A 21,305-nucleotide genomic window follows, 5' to 3' on the forward strand; every position below is an offset into this window, starting at 1 on the left:
GTTTTTAAGGACATTTATTGTGGCTGATTTTATTGCATTAGGAGTAGGGGAATTTCTTGTGTTGAAGTTTCGTCGAAATTCTCTTTGAGTTTCTGATATTGACTAATTCAACCGAAAATACGACTCTACAATAAATATCCACTCCTCGGTAGTGTAACGACTCCGGATCACCTTGGAAGGGTTACTGTAGATGATCTAAAAAAAATAAAAGAAAAATATAAAAAATAAAAGAAAAATATGAATTTTTATTTAATCGTCAGCTTCTTTTGGGACACGCTGTATAAAGTTGAAACAAAGGTGTATCTGATGAATGTATATTTTTAAGTTTGGGACTAAATTATTATTATTATTATTATTATTATTATTATTATTATTATTATTTTATTTGGACTATTATTCTCATCTTCGTTGTTTTTGTTTTTGTTTTGTCCTGTTTTGTTTCGTTTTTTTTTTTTTACCAGGTTTATCTGTTTTAAAGAATTAAAGATGCCTCATACACAATTTCAGTAGCCCAGCTTACTACAACAAAAGAATATCTACCCTTCCCATAAACACACAATGAGAAGGGATAAACCGGATGTCAACTGTGCCTTCGTCCTGTAAGTGCCTGCCCATTGGCTGATTAGAATGGGCGCGGTGGCAACTAGAAAGCTGATTAGCTAACAAAAACTCAATAGCATGTGCATATATATATAAACACGCGATAACCACAACTTTTTGCATAAGCCTGACAAATTCTCATGAGAAGGAACGCGGAATATTCTGTATAGCCTAATTGCCATATATATTTTCAGAACTTATATATATATATATATATATAGTCATTTACATACAGTACTGTTTCGCTGTATCATAGTTCATCAGTGCGGCTAGACTAGCAACTGCCACATGCCAAATTTTAAACAACAGTCAGCTATTCAGCAACTGCTAAGATAGGTATGTGAATAAAGTGTTCAAACATTGTCCAAAAAAGTCTATATTCCAAGTTCCAAGATGTTGTCTATCTTACAGTTTAATGTTCAATTCTTGACAGCATGATGAAAGAAATAAACGGTAAGATGGGCAATATCTTGGAATTTTGAATGTAGACTTTTTGTCATTTATTTGTATATGCTCTGCTGTTACGTTGAGCTTCATAAATAAAAGGATTGGTATAAAGGATCAAATATAATTGAATAAGAATATTTTTCCATAGACATATATGTCTATGGAAAAATATGCTTATTCAACAATACGGTATCAGAATCGGGGAAAATTGTGCTTATTTCCTGATGTCAAAACGATTCTTTTAATTATTTAATGCTTTTTTTTTTGTTTAAGAAAAATATTTCACTCCTGATAGTAATATTAAAGATCACCCACTCACAAGTGCGTTTTTATCTTTAAGAAAATATGCACACATGTAAGATCTGTTTTTACTTTAATCCGGACAATATAACCATTTTTATAGTTTAATATTTAGATATTTATAAACGATCGGAATCGGGAATTGCATTAGAACCAGGAAAAATATTGCAATCGTCTCCTATCGCTATATATATATATATATATATATATATATATATATATATATATATATATATATATATATATATATATAGTGCAAAATTTTGTTGAAAATTCAAAGACTCACGTTTTCTTTATAACCTTCGTTTATTTCCTGGATTTTTCCATTACAGCTGTTTCATTAATGAGTTGGCAATTTTACGATTTATGTTTCCGTAAAAATATCCTGTCCCCACCAACTTCTTCAGATGTTTATCCATTAACTTTTTACAACAAATGGTATATTTTTAACATGCTGGACATCGTATTCGGGTAAAAAGATTTCCACAGCCATGCTTCCTCACTTCCTCCATCTTTTGGTCATCGTAATCGTAAAATTGCCAACTCATTAATGAAACAGCTGTAATGAAAAAATCCAGGAAATAAACAAAGGTTATAAAAAAGAAAATGTGAGTCTTTGAATTTTCAACAAAATTTTGCACTATATATGCTCTGTCCCTATTAAATAGACACATTGAGCTTAACTCTAAATTAACGGTGAATGGTTTTAAAATAACAATCTAGACCCGTTGAACGAAAACGGTATACATTGAAAGTAACGACATTTCAAAAACAAACTTAAAAAAAAAAATTTATGTGTGTGTGTGTGTGTGTGTGTGTGTGTGTGTGTGTGTGTGTGTGTGTGTGTGTGTGTGTGTGTGTGTGGATCTTTTGTTGTTTTTGAATTAATAAAGTCTGGAAAAAACATTGCAATTAATTTTGTTCTTTCTTTTTTTTCTTTTGCAGGTAAGTTGACATTTCTAATCTGGGATTGAATATTTTCAGAGTTGAATTAGAAAAATGTAAGTAAATTGATTGTAATCTTATCCCTATTTATTATTACTTTTTTTTTTATCTGCAAGTGAAGTCCCATCACTGCAATATTTTAATGGAATGTGCTCTGATGAACTCATTACACCCGTGCCCCCTCGACGTACATATCGCCGACAAACCCGCTTAGCAACAAAATCTCACCCTTCACTGTTGAGGTCCCTAAATGCCAGAAAGCTTTCTACTTTTCTTCCCTCGAACAACTAGACTTTGGAATCCCCTTCCTGCTACCTGCTTCCCTGTCTATACTGATATGCAAAAGTGTAAATGTAATGTAAACAAACATCTTGTTCATCTTCCCTAAGCATAGTCTCAAATAGTAGATTCTTATGTGCAAGTGGCGATATGCCTTGTTTAGAGTGAACGTGAGTAAAATAAATAAATAAAAACAAAAACGTTTGAAATTGTAACCAATTATATAAAGGAGAAGTTGGTTAGGATTAATAAATAAACTTAAAAACTTAAATGTCAGTTTGACTTTCCGCTTTCTGTTTAGCGGAGTCATGTCGGTGTATATCAATAAAAGTTCCTTCTGATTAATGTTTACGTAATTCTAGTTTAATTTTTAAAGTTTACATTAAAAAAAAAACTAGTTTTGGCGCTTCTACACTATTGGGACGAGATTTTGTAGTCGATAAATGGAGTTTTCAAATAAAAAAAACAATGGTTTCAACTGATTTTTTTAGTCAGTTCTAATAAGTTACAATGGTAGCTTCCAAATTATGCAGTCGAGATTACCTTGATTACTTGAATCATTAGATAAAACAACTTTAATCGTGTTAGCAAGTGAAAAATTGCTGCCATCTTGTTTAAATCAAAACGGGAAATTACCTCCCTTTCGAATTATCCTGTGTTTTACGATCGTTTTCTTCAAATTCTATTTTTTTATTTTTTTTAATAAATAATTTTCTACCTTATCGATTTTCGTGATTTTTGGATAAAATAATCTTAAAAATACGAGGAATACGTAGATACCGTTGTTTTCATGTGAAATTCAGTTTTACAATTTCCGAAATTTCGTCCCAATTGTGTAGAAGCGCTCTAGTTTTTACTTTGAAGTGTTTCTTCCTAAGAATAGCTTTATTTTTAATAAAATATTTTATAATCAAAATATATTTTACTGGTCTTTATTTAATTTTTTTTTTAAAATATCTTGTAATAAAAATATGTCTTTGATTTGAAATGTTTTTTTTTGTTTTTTTGTTTTTTTCCAGAATGATTTTATATAAAAATATATTTCAAAAATTTAGATAAAAAATAATTTTAACCTTAAATGTTTTTTTTTCAAAAAGTTTTGTATAATAAAAAAAATATTTTTTTAAATATAGTCTTTACTTAGAATTCTTTTCTTTTTTTTTTCAGAATTGTCTTATATAATTTTTAAATGTTTTCTTATTACATATCATAAAGAAAACGAATTCGATAGAAAATATTTCTTAAAAAAATTGATTTTAATTCGGCAGTGTTAGAAAAACTCTTGCAGACGACTATGAAAGTTTCTCTCGCTTTATCCCGACCAGTTAAACTAGCTTTAATAAAAAGGATTCTACAATTTTGAATCCTGATTTAATAGTATATTTTAATCTGTAAATAAAACACTAGATGTATGTATGATTGTTTTTGTTTTACGGCATATCAACCCTTTTCAGGTTATTTAATGCCGAATCCAAAGATTTTAAAGAAAAATTTTTTAATAGAATATATTTGTTGTTCTCAAGTCGGTTTCTATTTAACCTATAGTTGGGACCCTAACAGGTACTACCACTCCGGGTCAGAGTGGACCGGGGAGCAATGGTAATTAAAGGGTGGCTCCACACTCCCCAAAGCCCGGAATCTGGGGCCTCACCACTGGATATAGTTTAAGGTCATATCCAGGACCATAGATGTATGTATGTGTGTGTGTCTGTGTGAAAATATATTGGTCTTAACTGGAATTTGAGTGGCAATAAGCCTTCCTACGGTCTTAATGCTCTTTGCACTCAGCCAGAGAGGGTCTGACTAGTGCTTTCTCTCCTCGGTCTTTCCACCCTCGTTGGCCTTCATTATTTGGTGTGGTGCCCGTTATGGTGACACTTAAAAAAAGGGGGGGCGGGGCAGTGTCTTACAATTATAAAGTTTCAATTTTTATGATTCCATATGATGTTCCTTTGTGTTTTGCATTTGTAGTCGTTTCTGTGTCAAGTTTGCGTATAGTCCATGTGTGGTGTTAGTCTCCACATTCAAGGGTTTTTCCTTAATATTTCTGCAGTTTTCATTCTTGACTTTCGTTATATCTTCCCGGTCATCACTCAGATTCCAATCTCTCCCATTCTTTTTTTCAAAGTTTTTCAGTATCGTTCCTAGTGTTCTTGCTATTAGTGGTGTTACCTTTATTTTCTTCATTTTCCAAATCCCTTTGAGCTCTCTGGCCAGTTTTGTGTATTTGTTGTGTTTCCCAATCTCCTTGATTTTCACTCTGTGGTCTGTTGGAACGGCAAAATCTACAATCTGGCAGGAATTTTCCTTCTTGTTAACTATTATGACATCCGGTCTTCTTGCTTGGATGGTTTATCCATTTGTATATCGATGTCCCATAGGATCTTGTGACTTTCATTTTCCTGTACTGTTGTCGTTTTGTGCTTGTACAATTTGTCTGTGTGTTTAAGATGCAATTGTTTGCATAATTGCCAATGTATTGCCTTTCCCACTTGATTGTGTCTATTTTTATATTCTTTTGAGGCTAGTTTACTGCATTCACTTATATGGTTTATTGTTTCGTCTCTTTATGCGCAGAGTCTGCATTTGCTGTTTTCTTGTGTCTTGCCGATTCTTGCTTTGATGTGGTTGGTTCTAATTGCGTTATTTTGTGCAGCTGTTATTAGTGATTCAGTTTATCTATTTAGGTGTCCTTTTTGTAGCTATTTCTAGGTGTTTTTGTTAGTCTCTTTTGTAGTCCTTATGAATCATCCGTGTAGCTCTTTCTAGTCCCATTTTTCTTTCCTCGTTTTATTTCTCGTCTCTTTTTCTATCTTGTTTGCTTCTTCCGTGTCTCTTGTTGCAGTAATTATTCTTTCAGTGTTCTGCATTATGTATTTTTCGCATTCTTTTTCATGCTATTTACACACTCTTCAATACAGACCAGCCCTCGTCTTCCGCCTTCTCCTTTCACATATACTCGGTCAGTATCATCCTTTGGGTGTAGTGCATTGTGCGTCGTCATGAGTTTCCTCGTATTCTAGTGGAATTTCCTTAGTTCTTCTTTAGTCCAGCTTGAGGAGTATCTTATTAGTGACACTGCCCACGTTTTTATTCCTTTAATTAGGTTTAGACAATATAGTTTAGTTTCGAGAAGTTTTATTGTCATTCTGAGGTATTCCTTTACAATTTTCTCTTTCATTTCCGTTGCTTTGATGGTGTCTGCTTCCGGCACTCCCAAGTATTTGTAGCTTTCATGTTCACCTCGTGCCCTCATCTCTGTTTGATTGGGGCGTATCATACCTTCTGCTGCTCCCAGTTTTCCCCTCCTCAAGGTCAGCAGTGCGCACTTTTCCATACCAAATTCCATACGGATATCCTGGCTAAAGTTCTGGTCGTGTTTATTAACGTTTCTACTTCTGTCTTTGGTTTTGCAGACAGGTTCAGGTCATCCATGTACATTAAGTGGTCAATTCTTTCTTCTGTGTTAGTGAACTTGTATCCGGCTTGGCGTTTTCTTAGTATATTATTCAGGGGCGTCCTGGCTATAATAAACAGTGATGCTGATAGAGAATCACCTTGAAAGATTTCTCTTTGTATTTTGATTTCAGTTATGTGTTGTCCTTCAGCTGTCAGTTCAAGTCTCTATGTTCTCATTGTATTTTCTATCAAATTGATTATCTTACTTAATATTTTGTACATTCTCAGGTATTTTATTATCCATGCTTGTGGGATTCTATCATATGGTTTCTCATAGTCGATCCATGCCATGGCTAAGTTCTCTTTTCTACTTTTGACCTCCTTCAGAATCCTTTGGTCTATATTATTATTCGCTCAGAAGAAGCTTTCATATAAGTCATAAAGGATTTCTCCTTGAGAACAATCTGTGGTGTTCCCTGGAACCTGAGTGACGACACGTCTCCCCAGATTTCCAGTACTCTCCACCTCTTTCGATAACATTTGCAAATGAATTTGCATTATCACAACAGCCGCTTACCATTGCTTTCTTGCTAGCAGTGGCAATTGGTCTCCACTGAAGTTTGAGTGGCAATAAGCCTCTCCAAGGTACGAGTTCTCTTGGCATTTGTCCAGTGGAGGTCTGTGTATTCTGGTCAGCGCTCTCTCCTCAGTCTTTCCATCCTCCTTGAGCCTTCTCGGCTATTTGGCATCATTCCTTTGGGGAGGGGCAGTGATTGGGTAATGGGAGAAGGAATAGAGAACATACAGCTTCATTGGTCTTCGTTCCATGTACCGCTTTGTGTTTTGTTTTTGCAGCAGTTCGTCTGGCCCCACACATGTGGCTCGTGTATTAGTCTCCGCACTCAAGGGTTTTCCTTAATATTTCAGCCGTTTTCATTATTGTTGTCCATTGTATTGTTTCAGCCATTTACTCTGATTTCAATTTCTTCCATTCTTTTTCAAAGTTTTTCGGAATTGTTCCTAGTGCTCCTACTATTATAGGTACTATCTTGATTTTTTTCATCATCCATATCCCTTTCAGCTCTCTGGCTAGCTCTGTGTATTTGCTCCATTTTTCCTTTTCTTTGGTATTTATCCTGTGGTCAGCTAGAACAGCAAAGTCTACGATTTGGCGGGATGTTTATTTCTTGGTAATAATAATAATAATAATAATAATAATAATAATAATATTATTATTATTGTTATTATTATTATTATTATTATTGGCGGCTCACAAGGAGCTTTCACACAGGTCATAAAGGATCTCTCGTTGAAAACAGCCTGTGGTGCTCTCTGGAAGCTGGGTGACAATAAGTCTCCCCAGTTTTCCAGTTCTCTCCACCTCTTTCGATAACATTTGTAGATGAATTTGCATTATCGCAACAGCCGCCCACCATCGATCTTTCGCTAGCAGCGTCCATTGATCTCCACTGGAATTTGAGTGGCATTAAGTCTCCCCAAGGTCCCAGTTCTCTTTGCACTTGTCCAGCAGAGGTCTGGTCAGTGCTCTCCTCGGTCTTTCCATCATCCTTGACCCTCCTCGGTTATTCGACATCTTCTTCTTCTTCTTCTTCTTATTATTATTATTATTATTAGGTATTAGATTGTGTTTACCCCCCCCTTCCGAGCGCATATTTAAATATGATGTATGTTTATTACCTATGAACACTGTTTCTTTGATACTTAGATCTGCCGACTAGATAGAACGCCGACCATCAATCAATATTTTATAATCGATTTGTCTTAAGATGCCCACCGGGTTCCGAAGATGTTGGTGCTTCGTGTATTCATATTGAAGATTGGGTATTCAGAGTTTAGGCAAGCGTCTCAAACTCCTTTGCACATATAACGCGAATCCGAGGAAATAGCACGCGGATCCGCATTTAAGTTAATTGATTTCACATAATCCATGAAGCCGTATGCGCCACGTATACAGAGTTCCGTGTCATTTTGGATGGATGCTGCGTAAAGATTATTTAAGATGATATTTATAGCATCACTTTTCCCTATGCCTCCTAAACCATTATCAACGATGTTCTATCCATTAAAATACACACGCACGCATACGCATGAGAGCGCGCGCACGCACACACACACACACACACACGCACACACACATGCATATATATATATATATATATATATATATATATAATAAAAGGAAAGGGTATGAATTTTTGTTGCTCTATTGTATTGCCTGATTTTAAAATATCGCGAGAAGATTTAATATAAATAGTATTCAGTTCTATAACTAATTCATAAATTCATAAGATTTAATATAAATAGTATTCAGTTCTATAACAGTAAGTTATAACTGGTTTAATTAGTTGTAATAAGTAACCACTCGGCTTAAATATAACATGTTTTGAAGAATAGATTAGAAGAAAATATATGAAAGTATTATAACATGATAATTTAAGTATCTTCTCTATGGAGATAAATACTTTATATAAAATATAATAAGTTAATAAAAATAAACAGAATAACAATGGTAAAACTTTATAAACTAATTAAATAAGCCAAACAAATTTAGATAATGATAGCAAATATGATGGCAAGATATATGTAAATTAATAGTTAACATGAACCATGAAGGTAAGTATAATATATCTCACATAGTGTAGTATTTAATCGTAAAGAGTTTAAAAAGAGCATACAACTAACTATATTCTATAATTAGATGTGGAGGAGAAATTAAAGAATAAATTAGAATAGGGAATAGTAGTTAATAATTTTTAAATAACTTGAAGTAAAATTAAAATTAGATTTCACTTAAATATACATTTATCTAATTAAAACTAAAAGAAAATATTATGAGATTATGAAACTCTGAAACCTAATTATTAGGGAATTAGGATATATTCAATGTTAAACAAAAATTATACCTAACTAAGTAACTAGTTCGAAAAATGTGTATTATTTATTGCTTTTATTGTCGAATATTTAATTAATAAAACTATGTGAAATGTAAGCTTGAAAATATTACTTTCAAAATAATAATTATAATAATAACTAGTGGGACCTGTAGAAATTCCACAGGGGACGCATTCATATGTAATATATTGATGATGGCATTCTGTAGATGTTCAGCGTAAATGGAGACGCTCTGATATTATTGTACCTATTTACAATGCCTCCCCACGGGACAGAGTTAGACACCAGGGTCGTTTTTTAACGTGGAGAAAAGGTACAAAAATAAAAATAAAAAATTGTCTCAGTCGTGAAGGACTGCTCCTCCACCAAAAGAGAACAAGAAATGAAAGTGCAGCATCTGGAGAACAGATACTACACTTTGATCTTGACCAAAAGGCCAAGTTCTAAACTAGCACGAACGCCCGGTAAAGTACGCTTAAATATGACATTTTATTTCTTGCAGATTTCGTATATATTATTATAGAGTTAATGTTCTATCGATTTTTATGTTATAAAGTTGCGATTTCGAAAATAAAAAAATATCCATATGACTTGGGTGCATTAGCTTGAATCGAAAGCGAAATAAAAACTTGTGAAAATATATATATATATATATATATATATATATATATATATATGACTTGAGTTTATGAAAAAAAATAAATGATTCAAGTGCCATCAGCTATAGTCGAAATCGAAACCAAAACTTATGAAGAATTCTTGGTAAAATTATTTATGACAAGAAATAGAAGAACATAACAATTAAACGACCCGGATGTAAGCGTGGCACACAAAAGAACACACATGCTATCGTATTAATATATAGATGATAATAATATTGATAAAAAATAAATAAATAAAAATAAATGTAAATGTAAATTTACTAATTCTTAAATACATTTTGGCAGAATATTCCTAAATTCATAGAATTTATTAGTACGAATAGATGGGTTTAGTGACTTTATTTCTAAAATTCAAAATGGTGTAATGGATTATAAGATATTTACAGCTTCTCTTCCAATTTTCTGATTTAAGTCACGTCAAAACGCACTTTATTTCCTTTTGCCGGATTGATTGTTGCTATTTCTTCTGATGAGTTAAGGGCAAAATAGATTCACTAGTTGATATAATAATTAAGTGATTGCTTTTGCGCTACGAAACAGCTACTGTAAAGAATTGTAAATGTCAACTGAATTAAATGCAATAAATTATAAGATGATCAACATCATAAAGTCATTCATTCACTATATATATATATATATATATATATATATATATATATATATATATATATATATATATATATATTATAATAATTCTCCAACTTACAAATATCAAGTTTTCTCAGTTGGTGATTATACTTCAAAAGAAATCCATTGCAATATTGTTTCGTATCGCGATTAACAAGTTTGCAAAATTATGGCATTACTGTATATTTTGTCGTAGTCATCAGGTGTTTACCTTTAAAAATTTTTTTATAAAAACACCATTTGGGATAACTTATAAAAACACCATTTGGTTCATGTAGCCGACACGTTCTGCCGTCCCTTATCGTTTCAAAGATCATAGTCATGCTGAATATATCTTACCTTATATTATTTATTTTCGTATATTTTGTATTATTATTATTATTATTATTGTTGTTCTATTTTATTTTTATTTTATTTAAAGTTTTTTATCCGTTTGTTTTTATTTCATTTATCATTCTTCTTTTCTATATTATCAAGCCCCTTTAAGAATACTTAAAGATGGCTACTGTCTGCAGAGATATAACTAAAATGAATAAATTGTTACTTTACACTGATGATTGCGTGAACATGAAACACTAGTGTCTTTAGATAAAAGTGAATAATTATTATTTACTTATAATTATATATATATATATATATATATATATATATATATATATATATATATATATATATATATATGGGGAGACTTTCTTGTGTGTGACGCATTTGCTCATGTGGCAGAGTATTTGCCTTGCATGCATGTTTTGAACGGCGAGTTCGGATATGTCTAACTGATGAGCCCAAATGAGGGCGAAACTCGAGTATTGAACTTCTGATTGTTGGCTGTCATGGCTCTTCTGAGCTGCGACGTTGTTTGGCTGTGGAAATAATTATATATGTATATATATACATATATATACACACACACATATATATAGTACTGTATGTGGATGACATATATATATATATATATATATATATATATATATATATATATATATATATATATATATAAAGCTGAATGTGTGTGTGTGGTCACGAATAGGCTCCTATATGGTTGACTATTTTAAAAAACTGATTACATATAATGATAGAAGATGTATCGAGACACAGGAATGGGTATGTTTGATCTGGCAGAACGGTGGTTTATTAAAATTGTAGGGTCTGCGTTTGCGCCTGGTCCACAAAGTATGGAAATAAAAAATTTTTAAAAAAAGTTTACAAGTGTTTTTGATATAGATGTACATAATAATACTTTGCTAAGTATGTTTGAACTTAAATAGGGATGGTATAATAAAATTGTGGGGTCTTCGTTCGCGCCTGGCCTCCATAGAATGGAAATAGGCACACACTTTAATAAAGACTTTTCATATCTATCTGCGTAAGTATACTTTGATAATTATGTTTCAGTTTGAAGAAATATGGTATAATAAAATCATGGGGTGTTCGTTCGCGCCTGTCTCCAAAGAATGGAAATATGTCACAAAGTTTAACAAGGTTTTTTTAATATAGATCTACAGAATATTGTGATAAGTGTTTCAGTGTGAACAGGTATGGTATAATAAATTATGGGGTTTGTCTATTTTATTTTTACTTTCATCATATTTTGCTTTGGTTTTGATACCCCCAAATTCAACCCAAATTTACAACCCTTCCTTTTCATAACCTATCATACTTTCATAAATCAGAGTCCATTTTCTGTAGGCTGTTTTTGAACCCAGTCAACGACGGGTACTTTTGCTAGTATATATATATATATATATATATATATATATATATATATATATATATATATATATATATATATAGTACTTGGATAGTTATTGTTTTCTGGATGTTAATCCAATGAAATTCGAATGTTTATAAGATAGTACTCAATAACAGATAGAGCCGTATTGCAATACTAGCAGATATACCCAGCGTTTCCTGGTATTAAACGTAATATTAAATTCCTTTAAAAAAATGAAACAAATAAACGGAAAGAAACTGAGATATGTGCATGCGAGTATTATGTTTTTTTTTCTAAGCACCTCACTTCTTGTAAGTAAAAATTTTCCTCGAGCTTAGATCGAAACCAAAACCTAACGCCAATGAGTCAAGTACCATAACCATTAACCCAACTTGACACGATCTTTAAAAAGTTTTTCAAACTTACTGATTATTAACGTAAGTTATCTGTCATATGAACCATTCGTGCATTCGCTTTGTGAAACAGTCTAAAAACAGAAAATCCGATGACTCACCCACATAACAATTTTTTAATTTTAACCCCTTAGCAGCCCTTTTCACCGGATGAAAACGGATTTAAAAGTTTTACATATGACTGAATAAGCTATATACTAAATTTCAAGTCTGTAGATTAAAAATTCGTTGAGTATATAGGTTAAGAAGTGTCCTCACACATCATATACACACATTCTCACTTTTATAGATATACAGATAAATAAAAATGTTACCTTTTAGCTAATAAATAATGCAGAGTGTAGTATCTGTTCTGATGTTACGCTTCATCTTTTCTGTTCTCGGTCAGTGAAGGATAAATCTTTGTAGACTGAAGCAATTTTTATTTTTGTTCCACTCCAGAGTGCTCCAGGGGTTTTTGTTTGTTTTTTTTTAGCAGGAGGGGGAGGGGGTTGTTTACCCCCCCCCCCTCATATTGAAACCCGACCCAGTGTTTAGTTTTGTCCTCGTGGACAAGTAAATAGATACCTCGCTGTATCTCAAGTTTGCTTCAAAATATTGTATTATACATTTCTGTCTTAATAAAAGATATCAATGTACATTAATTTCAATGAATATATGAAACGGCCGCCATGTTTTCTCCGCTTTAAGATAAAATATAATTTTAATGTATTTTATTCCCTGTCGTTTTCTTCAAACGACTCATACTAAATAAACTGTGATTGCTACGATATCATAAAGCCGCAACAGTGAATTATTTTGACATTAAACAAGAAACCAATAGTAAATAAAAAAAATGTTATAATCCCAATCATACTTATATATTAATGGCCTTAAAAAAACAAATTATGCCTGTAACGTCATACCACTTGGAATAAATAAATAATAATAAAAAAGAAACTATTTGGAATATGTGAGCTGTGTGATGTTATATGGAAGCGCAACTAAACTAGTTATTTATTTCTCCCTCACGGTGAGATGATGTGACACAAGGATTAGAATGTGGGATTTGAAAAACCAGTGCCCTAGAGGAAGAGCACTCAAGGCTGCAAAAAGATGCCTGGGCAGCCCCGTCAGCATTGTCCAGTAGGGACGTCTCCGGCGGTTAGCAATAAACTAACGCTCTTCTCAAATTATATATACTAACTACAAAATGATTATCAAATTTGCCAAAATGTCGTTTGAATAAAAATTATGAACATGACATATTGTTTAATACTCAAGTTGTGTTCCAAGAAATCATGTTGACAAAAGCATGCACCTGCAAGAGCAAGGAAATAATTATCAAATGCATCAAAAGGTAAATTTGAATAAAAGTTAAAAATCTGGTACAGACACCTGCGTGAAATGGCAGCAAACTGGATCAATTATCAAAACAATAAAAAGTTAAAAGTGTGATATTACAGTTATGAATTTTTTAGATGAGGGCTGATTGTTCATATTACTTGTTTTGATTGGACTATTGTTCTCATCTTGGGTGTTATTTGTGCAACGTTTCGGTCGGATTGACCTTCAACCATCCTCAGGAATTTTAGTTGTTATTGTTGTTTGGAAAAGAAAAAAGAAAGGTTACTGGCTCCGTAGATACTTTTGTATTCTTTGAGTTAGTCTCTATTTTATGGCTATAGCATTTGGGAGCCTCTAATTGTACAAAAGACAAAGATTGAGCACCCTTACAATTTTGGTGATGAAAGCGAGAAAATCCGCTGTCAATCTTTATTAGAGTTGCCTCCCCTTTGTCAACCAATTTTTTTTTCAGAAATTTGAAACATTAACCATAAAATAGAGACTAACTCAAAGAATACGAAAATATATACTGAGCCAGTAACTTTCTCTGTTCTTTTCCAAACAGCAACCAACATGGCTGAGGATGGTCGAAGGCCAATTCGACCAAAACGTTGTAAAAATAACATTTAAGATGACAAAAATAGTCAGATCAATACAATTAATATAAAAGTAGATTGGTTTAAAAGTCATTTTCGACAAAAGATTACACAGGTGTAATCAAAGTCAGGTCAATCCAGTGAAACGACAATGTCCGAATAAAACGCCTTTGGTGTGGCTACATCGACCATATCCTCCCAAAAAAGACGTTTCAAGGGGCCAGAAATGTTTATGCAATAACAATCGAAAAGGATATCGTTCTTGGTTGATGATTTAAACCCAATAAGAATCGAGCAATCAAATTTCCGTGTATGTATCTCCCTCCTAGCAACCAACCATTCATAACTGTCATCGAGAACAAAGATGTATTATATTTTTATATATCAGTGTGTTGTCATTCTTTTGAACACAGCAGACATACAGGGTGTTCCAAAAGTCTAGGTCGCATTTTGACATCGAATATCTCGAAGACTATCAAGAATATAAAAACGCATATGGAATATTCAAAAAGCTTGTAATCTCAAATTTTTCATGGAATATTCAAAGATGTTCAATCTGGTAGTGTTGTGTTCAGAAACTGTCTAACCCTGAAGCTCCAATGTGGTGGCGCCCCATCCTGTTGAAAAATTAAGTCATCAGACTCTTTCTCACTCAATTTATCCATTAACTTGAAATGTGGCGACTACTTTTGAAACAACTTGTATATATATATATATATATATATATATATATATATATATATATATATATATATATATATATATATATATATATGAGCAAACAGTTAATGAAATATGTTAAAAACACTTTGAAATGAGTTAAAAACATATTTAATCTGAAAAGGAAACACTAGATAAATGGATAGTCCTTAATCCGCGGAGTTTCGAAGAAATACTTTCCTTCTCATCAGAGGGTAGGAATTAGCAAAATGCAGGATCGGATTTTGCATGCAGAAGTATTTGATGAAACAACAAATAAGTCAAAGATCTTACTTGAAAACAAAATAAGTTAAGCAGAGGGAATATGGTAAATAAAAAGGTGATTACACATGAATGGATAGTGGATAGTCTGGTGGAAGATAAAAAAATCCAGTGACGGTAAAATCCAAGTGTAAAACTTCAAGAAAGTTAAAAGAGTTTCCATTTGTACAAGTAAAATCCAAAGAAATCCCGTAATTGGAAGAAGATCGTCCATAATAATCCAAACGCAGAAATCCGTGGAATAATTCACAAAAAAGGAAAAAATAATATTAATAAAAGAAAAATAAGATGTGCTTTTAACTCTACTTCCGAGGCATAACTATAAATAATATATATATATATATATATATTTAAAAAAAAAAACGATCATCTCTCAGAATGACTTGTCATGTTCTATGATATCATATATGGCTGAGGATAACTGATAGTCCAATTCTTGCCAAACGTGTCCCAGCAAACGTATCATAACATTGTCAATGGTTGCAACAGCTTCTGTTGTTCGGTCCTTCAACTCATCCACGTCTCTTGGAATGGGAAGCACATACAGCAGTCCTTTTACAAATCCCCACAAAAAAATCGCAGGATTTCAGATCTTTTTTGCGAAATGCGCATTGAACAAGTGTCCAGGATTCATTTTTTGCACATTCAAGCACACAAAACGCCTTTTCTGGTTGAGTGAACGCCATTACTGTTTCTGAAAAGACATGAAAAGAAATCAATCACCTTACAAAATAAAATTAAAGCATTTAGCTTTAAAATGGCACCACTTTCATCTTACTACCATTCATAGTTAAGCAGATGTGAGGGCTTGAAATGTGCCCAAGACTTTTGGAACGCCCTCTATAAAAGATACGCAAGTGTAGTTACTATCGCTGAATTATCGCAACAAGTCGTTATAAGCATTTGAGATGAAGGCAAATATGAAATCAATAATTTCCATTCACTGATGTAGTGGCCCGAGCAGAGATGCCAACTGAAGTCTCTTGACTGCTTGCTTCGTTGCAGATTGGCTCTGAGGCACGTTGGAGAATTGCACGGCCGACTTATTATGATGAATATATTTTTATTTTTCCTGACTGGGATGCCCACAACACCGTAGACACAGATAAGTACGGGAGGTTACTCAGGCATTTAACAGTTATTCTCCTCCGACAACACCGAAGGTTATGGAATCGGCTATGCTGGGTTTAAATCCGACTTCAAATTGATCCCCATCAATTACACGCTAATATTGTTGTAAAACTTTTATTCATTCAAAGCAAGGCACATGCGAATTAGGGACATTCTAAGTGGGGGAGTTGCGCAGCGAGATGTTTACATTAAATTTAAATTCATGCATGTTAGTATAGTCGATGAAACAGGGATCAGGGAGGGAATTCCAGGGTAACGTAATGAATATGAGTACGTCCGGGTCTTTCCTCCTTGCAAGAATATGATTGGCTGGTTAAGCCGTAAATATCGACTGATAGAGCCATTTGAGGGAGAGGCGTCGAAAGATATGCTGTAAGCCTCATGCTTAAGGAAATATCATCCCCGGCTACAATACCCGTTTAATAAGGTTATTACTTGAATACTGTAAATAAATATATCCCTTACACGGGGCATATCAAAAGGTAAACTGTCTGAGGGAAGAAACTATTAGTGTAGAAGACTTTCCAGCGATTGGGACCCTCTACGGTGAAGGGGTGGATTTTGTTGCTTGTCAGTTACGAGTATGTATGTTGAGGGGGGGGCCGCACAAGTTCTACGAGTTCGCCATTAAAAGTTCTATTAAAGTACTTGCCATACAGACCCAGGGATGAAACATTGTAACGATGCTACAGAGGTCGGAGCTTGGTCGATAGTGCAGGACCTATTAGATCTGAGACTTTTTTTTCAACCCTGTCTAAGAGGGAGAGACTAGTGGCAAATTCACTAGCGCAGATGTGGCAACAATGCTCTATGTACGGACGAATTGCAGCTTTGTAAAGATATAGGATGCTCTCTGGTGTGAGTAATTTTTCTAGTAAAGTATAGGGAGCCCAACATCTTTGCAGCAGCTTTTGGCAGTATCCTCATGTTTTGATGTGATTATGTTTCCAGGCTTTTTTAGTATAGGCACTTTTATTGATAGTACGTGCATGAAACTTGAATCCCCTTCAAAGTAATCTCCTCCAACTGCAATGCACTTTTTGTACCTTTCCAACAACTTCTGGAAGGCCCACGGAAGTTTTTTTTTTTTTTTTTGTTTTTTTTTTACACGGTGATCACCACTTATCAAGGCCCGGAAGCCACTCAGGGATAAGGGTTATTGCAAGTACATTACGTTAGTGTGGAGATTGGATGAAGTGTTTACTTAAGGGGGCGGTTCATTAGGAATTTGTTAACGTTGGACTTGAAGACATACAAGTTGTAGTCAGGTGGGAAGCAGGCATACGGAACAGAGTTCCACAGGCGTGCAGTTCAAAGAAAGAAGCTTTGTTAGAAAGAAGCTTTGTTCATGGAATCCACGTTTTGATTTAGGCACAGATATAGAGTGGGGGAAATTTTTCACAGTGGATTCAGCTAGACGGGTGTTTTTCGTGAAAGATTGGCGAGGGGGGGGGCAGAGATTGGAGTTCAGACGAGCACCTGCCATGGAAATAACGATAAAACAAGGATAGGCTCGCAACGTCTTTTCTGTGGGAGAGAGGTTGCAGGGTAGAGAAAAGGGCATCCCCCACTAAGCCACGAAGTCTATTTTGTATTCTGTCAAGGCAGGATAGGCTGTTTTAGCAGCTCCTGCCCAAATATGGCAGCAGTATTCCATCCTTTTCTTGTGTGAGCGTGTCAATGACTCTTGTCACGATTTCTTTCATCTCCCCAATTGTTTCATAACGAAGAAGGGGACATCAGGTTTAGTTCTGGCGATTTTTAGTGAGAATGAGGGTCTTAAAAGGGTACAGTGTCTCAATTGCCAACAGCTGACACAGACGTTTTCGTGTTTCATCAATTCTGGACGTGAGAAAACTTGTTTGCGAAAATCATAAGCACAATTTATAGATTTTTTAATTAAATATTTCGATTACCTTTTTCTTTATGTCACATTTTTATTAGCATCCCCTATTTTCTATTATTAGCGTTCAATTACGTTTTTTCATTTTTTTTTTTTTTTTTTTTTTTTTTCACACATAAAAAAATGATCGATTAATTGAAATGTTTACACTTCGCTTGGCGGTTACAAACCTTTCAGCCAGCTGACCGACAACTGAACGCATCATTACGACTGATAATGGCCTTTTTCAAACATTGATTGAGACGGCAAAAAAAAAAAAAAAAAAAAAAAACAGGTTATTAGATAAGACAGAAATAAACTTTGAAATTTGTTTCATGAGTTGAGAACGCCGTGTTTGGAATGAATAGTTACAGAAAAAAAAATTCTTCTTATCAAGCTTTCGTCCTTATCCTCGGATCCCCAAAATCAACAGAGAGTAGCCCATTGTAATGATCTGGCCCTTGTTGATTTTGAGGTGAGAGTTTTGTGCAGTTCTAGGAAGTCCACCCTTGCAGACCTTGCCTTCTCCTCTTTGAGAAGGGGTTAGTTTATTGCTAATCGCGTGCGACGCCCTTGTCGGGGGATGCCGACGGGGCTGCCCGGCACTTTTTTTGCAGGTCAATGTGCTCCTCCTCTGGTGCGCTGACTTTTCAATCACATTTTCCGACCCTGGTGTCTAAGTTTTTGCGGAGGGAGAGAACTAAAAACTTATAAAAGTGTTTAGTAGAAATTTTCATTGTTTGGATTGTTCTTCTTATTTTAGTTATCTTTTTAGTAAAGTTTCCGCTAATGTAACTTCCAACCTTCTTTAGGTGTATCTGTCAAACTCGGGAATCTTTCTGAAATCTGCATGGATTTTTGAACAGAAGACTTTATTGGATCTACAGGAGTAGCAAGCTCTTGTTCTGTCATCCATGGCTGAGCGGACCTGAAGAATCTTGTCCCCCCCTTAGAAGCCTATAATATATAAGCCTTTAAGATATACATAGTATCCTGTAATACAACAACCAGTATTTATTCGAACCAAGTCGTCATTTGTCTCGTTCTATGTCAGACAGCTCCTTTTACGCTATCACCGGCTAGGCAGATGTAATTGGTGCTTCCAGACAACAAGTGACAACATAAGATCCGGGAAGCAGTCTTGTTTGTAATGCAACAAGAACTTTTCCAAGCAGAGCATTCATCAAGCCATGGAAAATCCATAGTCCAAACAAATGACAAGCACTAAACTGTTTGAGCTTAACCTCCTTGACAAACATTTTTATGAATGCAAATAAAGATATTTGTCAGTATAAATATAGATCTAGATAGATGGGTGTTTGCTGAGGTAACTTTAGCATTTGAAGAAAGTAGCAAATAAGGAATAAATAATATATATATATATATATATATATATATATATATATACTAGCAGGGGTGCCCGGCGTTGCTCGGGTGTTTGGAGGTGTATGCTGTGCAAAAAAAGCAAAAAAACAAAAAAAATGGTTAATTTTTTAAAACTTTGACCCCTATTATGACCCCTTAAAATTTATTGTTTCGGGCTCAAATCACTTTATTAAGTTAGATCCAGGTTCAAGGAACCTATATCTAAAATTTCAAGTGTCTAGACCCAAAATTGTCGGAGGAGTTTGGTAGAGTTCTTAAAGGTCAAATCGTTGAAATTTGACCCCTTAACAGCCAAATTTCTGGCTGACACCCGTCACATCGATTTTCCCAAATCTCAGTACCCGGTATTTCAAATTTCGAGTCTATAGACTAAAAATTGACAGAATTATTGCGTAGGGAAATGTACAAAGACAGACACACACACAGACAGACAGACAGACACGTTCACTTTTATAGATATATAGATATATATATATATATAACCAAATTGAATATTGAAATTCTCATATCTTTGGTTCTCTGGGACGAGGTTACATAAAAATTTACAGGCGTCTTGAAGATTATAAAACTATTCTATGGTTAACATTTTATGACAATTGGTAAAAAAAGAACATATATTTTCAAACCAAAAAAATTTGCTCAAATTTGTCTATATTTGTATATGTAGTCTCCTGGTAGACAGCTTCTGTTTTGCTGCTTTGGGATGAATGTTGCTTTAGGCTTTTTTTCTGTTTTTTTTTTGTTTTTTTTTTGTTTTTTGCTTGGTTGTCACCCCTGTGGCATTGCCAGGCTACTAATATATATATATATATATATATATATATATATATATATATATATATATATATATATATATATATATATATATATATATAAGCCTGAAGAGTGGATGAAACGTGGAATATTCAGTGTAACTTAATCGCTGTATACATTTTATAACTTACTAACTAGCTCTACCTACATATTGAGCACTTTTGAAGTAAATACTTAAAGGTTACGCATAAATTTATACTTTCGTATATTAATTTTATGTGAGTAAATTAAGTAGTTATATATATAGTCATCCACATCATGCAGTACTGTTTCACAGCTCATCAGTGCGGCTAGACAGGCAACTTACCTCAAGCCAGACTTCTTCCCCCCCCCGTCTTATGAGGTGACCCAATTAAGCTATATGTCCCTCTTGTCATCTCAAATCCAACTCAATGATTCTTGCACCAACTAGAACATGTGACATGCAACACGTCACGTCCTGTCACCTGTTTGGATACTTTCCAGTACAAACTTGACTGGTCACAGAGTTTGACATGTTTAACATGACGGTTCAATTCTCTGTTGTCCACTCATCTCTAGATAGATAGATAGATAGATAGATGGATGGATGGATGGATGGCTAGATAGATAGATAGATAGATAGATAGATAGATAGATAGATAGATAGATAGATAGATAGATAGATTAGGGATCTACAGACAAATTTATATTTAGTTGATCTTTGACAACTAAATATTTTTGTTTGCTAACCAAATAGAAAAGTTACTAGCCAAACCCATATGATTTTTAGAATATGACATCTTCGTTCTGTGACGAGTATGTACACCATAAAGATTTTTCTGTGTTTTTTTTTAATAAGTGTAATTCTAAATATACAACAAATTTTATGTTGAGACTTGAAGGTATAAACATTCCAATTTCTTCAGATATTTT

The 21,305-nt window shown here is 33.8% G+C and overlaps 1 protein-coding gene and 2 long non-coding RNA genes across 4 annotated transcripts in view; 1 reads left to right on the forward strand and 2 right to left on the reverse strand.

The window, feature by feature from the left end:
• The window catches only part of LOC145259686 (junctophilin-1-like), a 629,234-nt gene that overhangs the window by 283,449 nt on the left and 324,480 nt on the right, over positions 1-21,305 (forward strand). The window lies entirely within an intron of this gene.
• LOC145259687 (uncharacterized) lies at positions 47-13,057 on the reverse strand. Its single transcript, XR_013864182.1, has 2 exons — positions 12,611-13,057; positions 47-195 (listed from the first exon to the last, which is right to left on the reverse strand). It is a non-coding gene; the product is annotated as an uncharacterized LOC145259687 (long non-coding RNA).
• LOC145259688 (uncharacterized) overlaps positions 15,034-21,305 on the reverse strand; it is a 94,923-nt gene continuing 88,651 nt past the window's right edge. Inside the window, exon 2 of the long non-coding RNA XR_013864183.1 lies at positions 15,034-15,893. This is a non-coding gene — a long non-coding RNA (uncharacterized LOC145259688). The remainder of the gene's footprint in view (positions 15,894-21,305) is intronic.

This window comes from Euprymna scolopes, chromosome 35 (assembly GCF_053919585.1).
Source record: "Euprymna scolopes isolate OS-2025 chromosome 35, ASM5391958v1, whole genome shotgun sequence".
Classification (NCBI taxonomy): Eukaryota; Metazoa; Mollusca; class Cephalopoda; order Sepiida; family Sepiolidae; genus Euprymna; species Euprymna scolopes.